The sequence below is a fragment of the Neophocaena asiaeorientalis genome, unplaced genomic scaffold (assembly GCF_003031525.2).
Source record: "Neophocaena asiaeorientalis asiaeorientalis breed wild unplaced genomic scaffold, Neophocaena_asiaeorientalis_V1.1 scaffold505, whole genome shotgun sequence".
NCBI classification, from domain to species: domain Eukaryota; kingdom Metazoa; phylum Chordata; class Mammalia; order Artiodactyla; family Phocoenidae; genus Neophocaena; species Neophocaena asiaeorientalis.
In genome coordinates, this window is record NW_020174704.1 from 1,591,090 (window position 1) to 1,604,854 (window position 13,765).

Sequence of the window (13,765 nt, forward strand, 5' to 3'; positions counted from 1 at the left end):
TCCCCTGACCCAACAACTCTGGACTGGAGAAGTCCTAGCAGGCTGATGAGAGGAAGAGATTATTTCCGCAGTACATTTGCAACCGCTGCCTTCTGGGGAGTAACAGGCAATTTGTAGGGTACGACTCCGGCAAGGAAAGCAGTAGGAAGCTCCTCCCCTCGGCCTAGGAGGGGCGGTCCAGACGCCGCCGTGGCCCCGCCCCGTCCCTGACCACGCCCCTCCGCGAAGCCTGCTTCTCTTCCTTCCGGGTCGTGCTCGGCCGGGCGCGCCGCCTTTGCGCCGCTGAGCGGAGCCTGGGAGTCGCCCCCGCGCCCCGGCCTCCCTGCGCCGGCTGGTCGCTGGTGGAGCCTACGGCGCGCGCCTCTACCGGACCCTGCAGGGTACGGCCCTTCCATTACTTCTCCCTCCTGCGGGTCTCCGTCTTCCTCTTTCGGCGCTGGGGCTGGGCCGGGCCCGGGCGGAGCCGCGCTTCGGGGAGCCCGGGCGTCCGGCAAAGGTCCCTCCCCGGCCTTACCGGCCCCGCCGCCCGCCTGCGCTTGCGGGGCTTGCTGGTGACCCTGCAAACAGCTTACTTGCCTCGGGCGCTGCTTCTCTGCTCAACTGTCCGCCGGGCGTGAGGCGTCGCCCAGTGCGCGCGGCGCAGGGTTGTTTACACCGCGGGGTTGGCGGGTAGTGCTGACCCTGCAGCCCTGAGTCGGCCACCTGCCCGCCTGTGTACTTGCTGCCTCCTGCGCGTGCTTCCTTGATTTCTTTTTGGCACCCGATGGTTTTTACCTAACCAGGCCCATGTCTTAATTCAGGACTGCCACGAGATACCCGGCAGCAGCCCAGTTTCTGTGTTTTAGGGATATCCTTAGAATACAGTGTGATGATGAACATCCACTTGGCCTCCTTGTCAGCATGTTTGCAATGGGAGTGGTTTTGGATTTCCTTGATGGTTTCCCAAATGCTCGTTGCCACAGAGCCTCGCTTGCAGTCACTAATTAAAATATACAAATAACTAGAAAGTCAAGATGCTATAAACCTGTGGTCAGGTAGTTGCGTTGGCAAGGATGCTGTGTCTGGCTTTATGCCCTGGAGGACTCACGGCAGGTGTGGGGATCTTGCTTGCTTTGATCTGTTAGAGTACACAAGCTGCCTTTACTGCTTCTTGGTATTCTTAAGTTCAGAATATAAGTACATTTTTTTCCACTTAAAGCTCACTTCATTGCTTCTGTTGTCCTATATTACATATTGTACCTGTTGGTTGAGTAGAGGGAGATTTTCCTGAGACATCAGTGCTTCTCTAGCCCTTTATTAGATACTAAGTTCTTGGGGGAAAGGGACATGTACTTATTTTTCTAGTGACAGTATGCATCACCCCGTAGTAGGTGCTCTACTCATTCATTGAATTGGATCCTTCTTTCCACACTTCCTTTCTGAGTACCATATCTTTTCTTTCTCTCCTTTTTTCTTTTTACTACTGTCCCAAATTTTGGCTTCTCTGAGTCCTGCATTTTCATACTCTTCCCTTCTGTTATGGACTTGAAAATCAGAGAGCTCATCAGCTCAATGTAAGATGGTTAATTCCTTTTTACTAGCGCCGTGATCCAGTAATGCAATTATAGTCCTCTGTACAGTGACATCGTAAAATGTTGCTGTTATCTTTTACTTCTAATTATGGCCAGTTAACAAAAACCGCCCTTTCTTTCTTTACTGGGTTAGTCTCATTGTCTCATCCTCTTAAATTTTGCTGTGATCAACATAATCGGTTTTAACTTCATAGATCTAACTCTGGTATCCTCTGAAGAAAGACCTTTTGCCACGTGAATTGTATATAAGTATCCTCCTCTCTTTTCTTCTAGTACTTTTAATGGTCTTATTCTTCATATTGAAATCTTTAACCTACCTCAATTATATTTTAGTATAAGGACGGAATTAAGGCCCTTTATTTCCTCTCTTGTAGTTGTTAGTCGTTGTCCCCATCATCATTTGTTGAATTCTGTTTTTCCCTACTGATGGCAAGTACTGTATTTATCTGAGGCCCTAATTCTTGTATATTCTTGGGACTTTTTCTGAATTAATGTTTAGCAATCTCTGGCTTCCTGTACTGACACCATACTGGTCTTATTACTTTAGCTTTATAATGTGTTTTAGTGTCTAGTGATTCAAACAGTGCCTAAATATTTTTGGAATGGACACATTTAGTGAGGGTAAGTTGATTTCCTTTTTTATCCCTTCCTCCCTACTCCACCCCCTCCTTAAAGTTTCTTGCCTCTTGTTGAAATTATTTTTTAGCTTGCCTTTCTCATGGTCAGTTGAATCATTAACCATTGTTAAATAAATCCCTTCTCTTGCTAACTCACAACTTGCCATGTTAGAGTTGCTCCTCAGAGATGTACCTAGAAAAGCAGCTTGATTCAAAATCTGCATGTCTTTTGACTTTGCATTGTGTACTAGTAAGTGGAGTGTGTCTCTCCTCATCAGCTGTGACTCAGGATGTTCTGTACCTGGTTTCAGTAGATCTAAGGGATAAATGCCTATAGAAGTGATCCCTGGGACTGCACCATGCCCATTTGTATTTTACTATCCCAGTTGAACATCTTAAATGTAATGATTTTCAAGTGTTGCTATAATAGATACTTCCAAATGTTATTGGATCATAAAATAAATGTATATGTTCTTTAAAAAAAAGTCAAGTAATACAGAAATAGCCAAAGGGGAAAGTGAAAGTGTGGTGTGCCCACCTATCTGGTAACCCCATTCCCCAGAGATCATCACTGTTTAATCACTTGTTCTCTTTCCTTCCAGACATTAAAAATACATGTGTATAAGCCTATGTGTGTTTAATAACTGGCAGTATACTACATATAATTTTCAGTAACTGCCAGTTGGTAATAACTGATGAACATCTTTCTGTGTCAGTGCATATAACATTATCTTTTTAAAGTATTTTGATATTTCATTGTAGGAATAACCCAAAATTTATTTAACCAATCCTCTGGTGATATTTAGGCTATTCCAAATTTATTTCTGTTAGAAACAAAGCCTCAGGGATTACTTTTATGTGCACATATTTGCACATTTACTTAGTTCCTTAGTGTGAATGTTTAGACGTGGAATTGCTGGGTCAAAGGCTATATACGTTTTGAAATTATGATAGATTGTTCCATATTTCTCTTCAAAAGGTTGCCATAAGAGTAAATTTATACAATTTCTGAGAATGCTGCCTGCTGTTGCTGTATCATTGCCAGGAATTGTCAAGGCTGAGTTTTACCCTACTTGCAAGCTCATAGTTTCATGGTTGCTGGTAGAAGACATGAGATCCTGGGTCAGAGACAAAACACAGCAATTACAGTAGCCAGAGGATCATCATTGTCTTGTGCCATTTCCTTGAACCCTAATTTCCACAGGGTGATGTGATGAGGGTCAGATGATTCTAGCACATGAAGTAGATTGTATTACAAGAGAGGAACCCTGAGCTTAGGGAACCTGACTCGTTCATAATAGGCTGCAAGTAAACCTGCCTAACCTTTGCCCTAGAGAGAGACATTATCTTTATTATGCTGGATAGTAAAAAAAAAAAAAAACCTTCCCTCTACTCCAGAGGGAGACCTCTCTTTATCTGCCAACAACGTTTGCTGTATAAATACCCTTGAAAGGATAGTTTGGAACAGAGATTATCAGTGACCCTGCTTATAGGATATGCAGAAATGTGAGAGACATGTGAAGAATTTTCCTGAAAACAAAATCACTGCTAAAATGATACCATTTTTTACATTTTAGTAATTTTATGGATGAAAAGTAGTATTTTTACTGTTTCAATTTTGCATTTGTCTGCTTATTGATGAAGTCGAATATCTGTAAATGTTTTGTTACTTACCTGTTCATATTCTTTGCTTAGTTTTCTGTTGAAGTGTTCCTCTTTTTCTTACTGATTTGTAATAGCTCTTTACATGCCATGCTATCAATGACCTGGTACACCATTTCTAGTATTTTTTCATAGTTTATTCTTTATAATGCTGTTTCTGGGATCTTTTGCCATGTAGAAATCTTTAATATGTATGTTGTCAGTTCTGTGTTCTCTTCCTTTATGGCCTCCTGAGTTTCCGTTCCAAGGTTTTTAAAATACTCTTTGTACATATTCTCTTATTGGATATTTTGTATTATATATTTAGATTTTTAAAAAATGGTTGCTTTGGTGCTTCCCTGGTGGCTCAGTGGTTGAGAGTCCACCTGCCGATGCAGGGGGACACGGGTTCGTGCCCTGGTCGGGGAAGATCCCACATGCTGCGGAGCGGCTGGGCCCGTGAGCCATGGCCGCTGAGCCTGCATGTCCGGAGCCTGTGCTCCGCAAAGGGAGAGGCCACAACAGTGAGAGGCCCGCGTACCGCAAAAAAAAAAAAGGTTGCTTTGATAATATAGTTGACCAGTGAATAACATGGGTTTGAATTGCATTTGCTAGTATGACGTGGATTTTTTTCAATAGTAAATGCTCAGTACTACACAGTCCACTGTTGGTTGAATCTGCAGATGCAAATCTGAGGATGAGGAGGAACTGTGTATATGCAGGGCTAACTATAAGTTATACATGGATTTTCAACTGCACAGAGGTCCCATGCACCTAACCCCTGCGTTGTTCAAGGATCAACTGTATTCTAAATTTACTTTTCTAAATGTATAGACATTTTCCCAAAGCATTTTTGATAAGCTGTCCTTTCCCTGTTTTTGGTTTGACACATTCATTGTACTATATCCTTATTTACTGTTTTCTCAAAGCTGACAAATCAGTAAGCAAAATATATTAGCCTCTTACTGTGACTGTGAATTTGGTTGGATTCATCCTTAAAGATGTTTGTTCTTAGTGGATTTTAATCTTATAAAATATAAATTTTTTGGTTCTGTTTAATGATTTCTGACATTACTGTTGCCATCTCTGTCAGTTTTGTGTATACTGGATAGATCTTTATTGCCCATATGTTTCTTTCAGTTATTCTGCATCATTTTGCTTTACTTGCCTCTCTTTAAATGTAAAACATCATCTAGCTAGACTTTCATTTTTCCTTAAAACCTTCCCCCCTCCCAAATTGAAAATTTGTCTTTATTTATTATTTATTTTGCATTGTTAGAAAACTTTTTAAAAAAGATAATTATAGATTCACAAGCACTTAAAAGAAATTATACAGGAAGATATTGTGTATATACTTCACCCAGTTTCTTCCTGTGGTAACATTGTGCTGTAGCACAATAATACATGCAGGCAATTGACATCGACACAATCTGCACACTTTACTCAGATTTCATCAGTTTTATCACTACAGGCACTTGTGTGTGTATGTGTGTTCTCTGACATTTTATGTAGATCTTGTCACCACCACCATAGTCAAAATACAGAATCACTCCATTACAAGGATTGCTTGCAAAAGGGCTTACTTCTTAATAGGAAAATTTAACCTATTCATATTTACATTTTTTCTCCCCTGCAAGTTTGGAAATTCTAAAACCATGTAGAATTGACTTTCTGTTGCCCTCACACCTCCATTTAATAAGGTGAGACCTTGACTCCTTGCCTTCCCCACATTCTTGGTTCAATTGATTTGATTTCCTTTTTAAATCACTTATCTTCTGTTTTTTTTCCCTAACCATCCTTTTCAACTTTACCACTACTGCATCTATAATGATTTAGACTTAACTATAAGGTCACTGGTTACTTGAATATTATGTCTTCCCTTTTTAAAAATTATTTACTTTAGTTCATTTGTTTTTTGACTGGAATACTTTCTTGAGTAATGTTTTTAAGAAGAGTTATGGGAAGTATACTTGCATGTCCAGAAACAGTTTTCTGTTTGTTGTTTGTTTATCTATGTGAATAAGAGTTTGAGTCAGTTCTTTTTCCTTAAGAATTTCTAAAATATTACAGTATCTTCTAGCAATTTTTTGAATTTTCATCAGCTTCAATCTCTTCTTGAATTCACTTTATATAGATATTAGGTTTCTTGCATCTGTGTTCCAGGTTACTTATTATTTTTTTCATTTAGATTTTCAATTTATTTTGAACACCATGACTTTAATTTCTACGAACTTAAAAGAATTTTTTTTCTAAATTCGCTTGTACTTATTTTATGGATCCTATGCCCTATTAATTCACACTAAAGATAATAGTTATTATTTTAAAACTCTTCTATCTTTTGCATTAACTTTTGTTGGAGACCATTTGCTCTAATTACCCAAGTTATTTCTATGTCTTTAAGATGGATAATTCTACTCATATATATAAATTCAGATCTGTAGTGACTGATTTGTTCCTGGTTGGGAATCTCTCAGAAGTCATGAAGGTCTCTTTTCTGGGCAGGTGGTCCCCAAAGGCTAGGTGAGTGGCTGGGGCTCTGAGATCAGGCTTTGCCCTGCGCATAATGAATGGGCAGGACATGCCAACTAGTAGATATCTTTCAGGGTGTGCTGGTCAAAAACAGACTAATAAGCTAGGATGCCCATAAACAAGCCAATTCTGGGATACCAAATCTCCAACTTGACTGTCTTGGTCCACAGCAAAGACTGAAAACAGAAGCATACAGAAGGGTTTCATTGCTGTACAAATTCTTTTGCATGGCCCCTTTGTAGTCATTGGAAGCAACCCTGTCTTCTCCCCTAACTCCCTGGTGACCACTGATCTGCTTTCCTTCCCTATAATTTTGCCTTTTCCAGAGTATCATGTACATGAAATTAAACAATTAGGTAGCCTTTGTGTGTCTTTCAGTCAAAAAATGCATTTTAAGAGTCATCTCTGCTATTGCCTGAATCCGTGACTCATTCCTTGTTATTACTGAGTAGTATTTCATTGGATAGGTGTACCACTGTTTATCCATTTGCCTGTTGAAGGGCATCTTGGATATTTCCAGATTGGAATGATGATGAATAAATCTGCTATAAACATTTGTGTACAGGTTTTTTGTTTAAATATAGGTTTTAATACACTTGGGTGAATACCTAAGAGTGGGATTGCTGGATGGTTTGGTAAGAGAATGTAAACTTTATAATAAACTGTCAGACTTTCCCAAAGTGGCTGTACCATTTTGTATTCCCACTGGAAGTATTTGTAGCATCCAGTTTGATATCTTAAAATTTGAATGATCTGTATTTAACTGTTCCCAGATTTAAGATATTAAACACTATCTGTCTTAGGGTTTATTCTTTTGAAACTGCTCTTAAGTAAAGCATTTGCTAGGACACACAAAAATATGTCATAAAAGACAAATGATAAATTGCCCTTAAAAATTGAAAACTTTTCTCTTTAAAAGATATTATCAAATAGATGAAAAGGCAAGGGCTTCCCTGGTGGCACAGTGGTTAAGAATCCGCCTGCCAATGCAGGGGACACAGGTTCAAGCCCTGCTCTGGCAAGATCCTACATGCCGTGGAGCAGCTAAGCCCATGAGCCACAACTACTGAACACGCGTGCCACAACTACTGAAACCCACGAGCCTAGAGCCCGTGCTCTGCAATAAGAGAAGCCACCACAATGAGAAGTCTGTGCGCCGCAATGAAGAGGAGCCCCTGCTCGCCGCAACTAGAGAAAGCCCGCTCACAGCAACGAAGACCCAATGCAGTCAAAAATAAATAAATAAAATAAATTTATAGGAAAAAAAGAAAAAAAGAAAAAAAAGGGAAGCACAGACTGGGAGAAACTATTTGCAAAAGATATATCTGATAAAGATTGTATCTAGAATGTATAAAGAACTCTTACAACTCAATAAATAATAAGAAAACAAAAAAACAATGAAAATGGGCAAAATAGACATTTCACTGAAGAAGATACGTATGGGAAATAAGAACATGAAAAGATGCTCCACATCATTACTAGTCCATTGAGAAATGCAGACTAAAACCGTAGGGTATCACCACCCACCCACTGGAATGTCCAAAGACTGACAATATTAACTGTTGATGAAGATGTGGAGCAGCTAGAACTCTCACTTATTGCTGGTGGGAATGTAAAATGTTACAGCCATTTTGGAAACATTTTGGTCCTAGAAACAACCCAAATGTCTATGAGCAGGTGAATGAATATGTCTGTATAATAGATATGATTTAGCAAGAAAGGAGCAAACTGTTACATGTAACAACAGGGAAAAATCTCAGTTATGCTGAGCAAAATAAATTAGACACAAAAGTACATACATATTTCACTTATATGTTAACTCTAGAATAAAGGACAATCTGATTTATAGTGACAGCAAGAAGATCCGTTTATTCCTGGCACAGGGAGTGGATGGGTGATTGGGAGAGTCGAGATATTCTATATCTCGGTCCTGGTGGTGGTTGCATTGGTATATGTCTTTGTCAAAACTCGTTGAACTGTACACTTAAAATGGAGTACATGTTTTGGAATGTAAGTTATACCCCAAAGTTAATTTAATAGTATTACACCATTTTAATTAATGGCTCTTTTAGCTTGAATGGCTAGCAGTGACATACCTATGATCTTGTACTTGGATTTTTGTTAGGAAGGCCAAATAAATTCAGTATATTTTTATTAGGTAAAATGCTCTTTATTTTAATGTACAAATGTATAGTTAGTATTTGGCTAAAATAACTTCACATTTACTTTGTGGTTTTAATAGCTAGAGAGAGATTTTTTCCTCTTTAGTGTGTCCATTAAAATTATCTGCCACCAGATATTCCTAGTTTTTAATACTGTAGGTTTTAGTTAAATATACATTGTGTGTCGGCTAGAGGTTTAGGGTTATTATAATTCTTCCCATTCAGATGGTTTATTCTTATTCATCATTAAACAATTAAGAAACATGTAAAATAGAGATAATATAGCATTAGTGACATTTGTAAGTAAGGTACTTTATAGTGTCATACCTGTGTAATTAGAAATATGTCCCTCTTTGTCACTTGTGAGATAGTATCTTGGGTAGGAAGAGGTTTCCAGATCTATTGTATCAGAAAATCACCATTCATTTATCCTACAGTTGTGTGTGTGTGTGTTTTTAACATTGACTCCTTAATTCCTTTTTCGTGCTACTAAAGATTGCTTATGAAATATTTCGTAAGTTTAGATATGCTTGTTAAAGTCTAGGAAAGAAAGAGGAGAAATAAGACATTCTGTAGAACTAACCATTGTCAATTCCTAGTTTAAATTGATTCTAAACCTCCTTTGTTTTCTGACAAGTGTATTCCTAGTTTCACTGGTTAGGCACTTCCTGCTTAGTCCTGGCCATTTGCTCATTAACTCAGCAGAAATTTTGAAGAGCCCACTGTGTTCCATACTTTTTGTATTTTCAAAACTGACCTTGATTCCTGGAAGAGAAATGGATACTGTTTACCTCTTTGGTTTTCAAGATTTTCCCCTGGCCTTTAGGTTTTTCTTCCTGGTTGGTTCCCTTGCCTTCTCCTTCTGCTTTATATGCCTGGATTTTCAAAAAGCCTTGAAGCTGGATGGGAGGCTCTCTTCTCTCTGTTCGTCCACATGGTTCAGTTAAGAGCTCAACCTGTTTATTCTATATTGGGGCCTTGTTGATTACAAACTATAGTCATAATAAAAATGTTTCAACTGGAGGAGAATTTACTTAGAGGAAGAGAGAGAAACGTGAAGTTATAATATTCAACCCCCCATAGTCTCCTCCCTGACACTGTCATATTTTTTCAATATAGTACATTGTAAGTAATTAAGGGATGCTTTTGTTTAGACTTTGCTCCTCCCTATAGCATATCTAATACCTGAACAATATGAACCTCTTTTTACCCTTACTCTGATATTATTGCCTCTCTTGGCCTGTCTCTTTTCTTTTGCTTGAGGTTATCCCTTTTTTGTTTAAGAACTTCTTTTTCATCCACAGTTTTTCCAGTTCTCCATAATCACCGCATGGTCTTAACATAGATTTGGAGTGTTAAAAAAAATCATCATATTTGAGAGAATAGCTTTCTTTTACTTCTCTAATCATCTCTTTCATGAATCTTTCTTTAATTTCAATCAGAGTTTCTTTGTGGCCAAGGTCAGGTCTTTTTACGTATTCAAAGCTGCTTTTGTACTAATAGAAATTAGTACAAAAAGTTACCACTGTTTTACATTCCCTTTGAACAGTAAAATTTCAATATATATATACTATTCCTTATTGGAGGGCTTCAAGGAAGGTAATACATTTGATTCTTACCTATTGTGTTTCTGTTTTCCTTATCCATTTCCCCCCTCTTTTTCTCTATATCAAGATATGGAACTTTTTTTGCTTCTTTTTTTGGTCTACATGTGCCTTGTATTGAAGGGTTTTATTTCTGTGTCTATTTTAAACTTATATATTTAAATTCTCTTCTGCCATCTACTCTGCCAGTCTCCCCAAAAATGGATAAATGTTTATTGAGTATATATTGGCATGTGCTAAGCCCTAAAGATGTAGTTCTAATTAAGACACATTCTTAGAACTTGAGGTGTTCGTAGTCTATTAAGGTAGAAAAACTATCTCAGCATGTAAGAAATGGCACACGAAATGTAAGAGCAAGGAAAAAGCGGGTAGTAGATAAGGTCTGAACCTTAAAGATGAGTAAGAGGGTGCCAAGCAGAGGAAGAGCAAGGGAATTCCAGAGCCACACAGCCTCAGTGGGAGACTTGAAGATGCAGAGGTGTGAAAGCACAAGTGCAGTTGAGGCCGTGGTAGAGGTTCTGGTGGGTCTATAGGAAGGGTGGGGTGTTTAGAAGTGGAAGGGACAGGGAGAAGACTGGTCCAAGGTAGGTGGGAGGTTCTCATGTATCATGTTATCAGGAAGACAGCCTTCCTTTAATGGGACCTCTGTATATTTTAGAAGAATGAGGAGGGAGAAGGCCCAGAGAGGAGGCTGAGAAGTTACCAGAGGGGTGGGAGGAGATAGGAGAGCATAGAAGTTACCTGAGAAGTTACCAGAGGGGTGGGAGGAGATAGGAGAGCATAGAAGTTACCTGAGAAGTTACCAGAGGGGTGGGAGGAGATAGGAGAGCATAGGAGAGATAGGTGGCGTAGAAGCCTACAGGGGGCAGGCCAGGGGAGGGGGCTGGTTATGTCAGCTGCTGCACCAAGTTCAAGTGTAATTCCATTCTTTTCTTGATTGATATTTTCCTCCATTCCCTCGTGTCTTGATGTCTAGACTCAACCAGAAAAGTCCTTTCCTGAAAGCAGTGTCTCCTGATCAGTTTCATCAGGATTCAGAAATGACAGCATTTAAAGTTCAGCCATTTTTTCTTGATCTGTTACCACATGACGCCTTCTGTGACATTTTGGTAACATCCTGCGAGGCTGCCAAAACCCTCGTTTTTTTCTGTCACTTCATTGACACATCTCTGTGGGCTATTTTACAAGTAAGTATTGTGTTATGACTTGCCTTCAGTGTAGGACTCTGCCTTTTTGCCTGGCCTTTTTATCTTTCCCATATCTTTTGACTTTAATATAAGTTGAGAATCCTCTTTGGAGATTTAAACTTGTTTTCCAGGTTATTCCATCACACCATGAACCTAGGCTTTCGAGTTCATCCCAACTGCCTCCTTTTGTTGATTTCATGAAAAGCCCTTTTCCTTCCTCCTCTTTCCTCTGCTGTCTTCTCTGCAGTTCCTGCCATCCTGCTTCTCTCCGCCTCATCGACTCCCCATCTCACTTCAGATCTCAGTAGTAAACATATGTTCTCCCTTGTCTATACCTCTTAATTTCTCTTTTCCACTGTTATTGCTTTCTCTGTAATTGTATTGTTTAACTTCATTAAGCATTTTATAATATGAAAGATGTGGTTGAAAATAAACTTGTATTAAAATGATATCATGTCACATAAAGCAAGTTGTTTCCCGAGGTGTATGAAAGTCTCCTGATGCAGGTTAAAATGGCTGTTGTTTTGTATTCCTTGATTGTGCTAGTATAAAATTTCAGTGAGTTGTGGGGAATTTCTTACTTCGTAATCATTGTTGACAATTGATTAGATAAAATAACTTGTAAAATAAAGATCACCCTATTTCTATTTCAGACTTTTTGTTAAATGGAAAATAATATTTTTTATGTATTGTGAGAATCCTTAAAATTAATGTAGCTTTGTTTTGTTTTGCTCAAATGTTTTATTATAGTCAAAATTATTTGAAAAGCACATTTAATATATTACAGACATTTCACTGTAAAAATGATCCTTGTATAATGTAGCTTTTTGAATGAACTGGAAAAGAAAGGTATATACCTCCCAAAAGGTATATCTTATAGTCACCCTCTTGGACAAATTTAGTGTACCAGACTAATATTTGTTTATTTGCACCAGGTGGGAAAAATCATTTTGTCTTTGAATTCCATTCTCCTCCTAAAGGGGAGTTATTGTATCTTTTGCATTTGGTTCAGTGCCCATTGGGATATTCACTGGTTATCACAAATTGCCTCAATGCCTTGGCAAAAGTCCAGATAGTACATGGACAACTTAAACTTCTGCGTTGGTTGTTGCTGCCCACATGAGTCCTGAAACTGCGGCTCTCTTCCCTTTTTCAGCTTCGTTTCCCAGGGAAAAGTAGAGTGAGCTATCCTTTCGTCTCCATATGTTCGTCCCCACCCCCCAAATACTTTTATGTGTCATCTTAGTTGACTGGAAAGGAGTTTAGAATCAAGAAGGATGTTAACAATGGGTTTACACATTTCCCTTTTTTATTTCCATGCCGTGTTTGTTTTCAAAAACAGGTTTTAACTTCATTACATTTTTCCAAATAGTATGGCTGGAAAAAGAATAAATGTATTTGCTTTTCCAGTGCTTTCTTTCCAGTGCTTTTTTTTTTTTTTACACCGCTTTTCCTTCTTTTAAAATTTTTTGTCATTTTAGCTTTACCTCACAAAAAATTAACTCTAAAGATTATTGTTATCCATAGTTGGAAAAAATCAAGCATCCATTTACATCTCTCCACTGAGAAGTTTGAACTTCTTCATATGTAAATGTGAAAATGTAAACTTCATGTGTAAATGTAAACTTCTTTATATGTTATAAAGTTAGAACTCACTTGTACATATGTTACTTCAGTGCAGAATTTTACTTAATTTTAACAACAGCTTAAAAATGCTATTGCCCACACGACAGTCTTGCTGTTTTTGATATTATCCCATAATCTATGATGGTAAAAGCTAGCGGGGAAACAGTTGTAAAGTTCATGGCTTGGTAGGTCAAATAGAATTTGTCTTCCACAATTTGTCTCAACCTTTTTGCCAGGAATGATTATGAATGTTCACATGAATGATGATATCTTATTTTGCAGGTGTTTCTTTGGTTTTATAAACTATTACTTTCTGATAAATGCAGTTTTATAAAGAAGGTAAAAGGAGCTCGGTTGCAGCAATTTATAGACTGTGGAGAGAGAGGTGATGTCCATAGATTATACAGTCAGACCCATCCATCCACCTTGGCAGATGGGTTTCTGTCCTTCCCTTGAAGATTTCCAGGAATAAAACATCCACAGTCTTCCAAATTAGCTGAGCTGTCAGTTGAGTTGGATACTTGTACATTATTCTTTATTTCATAAATTTCATTTTTGCAGTTTAAATTTGTTTCATTAATTTTCTTTTAAGAAAGAGATGGGCCAAGTAACTTCTTTAGAAAATTACACTTCTTAATTTACCTGGGGGCCTATTTTGAAATAAAGTGTATGTGGTAAAAGAAAGAGCTATTTCATTTCAGGTTTTGGTGTTAAAGATTTGATATTTGTGCATTTGTAAATTTTTTTATTTGACATATTTATACTTGTGGTAGGTGGAATGTTTGAATAAAGAGGTGATATTCTAGATAATTATTTTCCCCACATTTA

The 13,765-nt window shown here is 38.2% G+C and overlaps 1 protein-coding gene across 6 annotated transcripts in view; it reads left to right on the top strand.

Moving 5' to 3' along the window:
• Nucleotides 1-254: 254 nt before the first annotated feature.
• Nucleotides 255-13,765, top strand: part of FBXL4 (F-box and leucine rich repeat protein 4) — a 65,145-nt gene continuing 51,634 nt past the window's right edge. For 4 of the 6 annotated variants that reach the window (XM_024759319.1, XM_024759323.1, XM_024759322.1 and 1 more), the window contains exon 1: nucleotides 255-380. The gene's annotated coding sequence lies outside the window, so the exon portion shown is untranslated. Of the gene's footprint in view, nucleotides 381-2,118; nucleotides 2,193-11,100; nucleotides 11,312-13,765 lie in introns of all 6 variants that reach the window. The other 2 variants (XM_024759320.1, XM_024759321.1) reach the window with 2 other exon arrangements.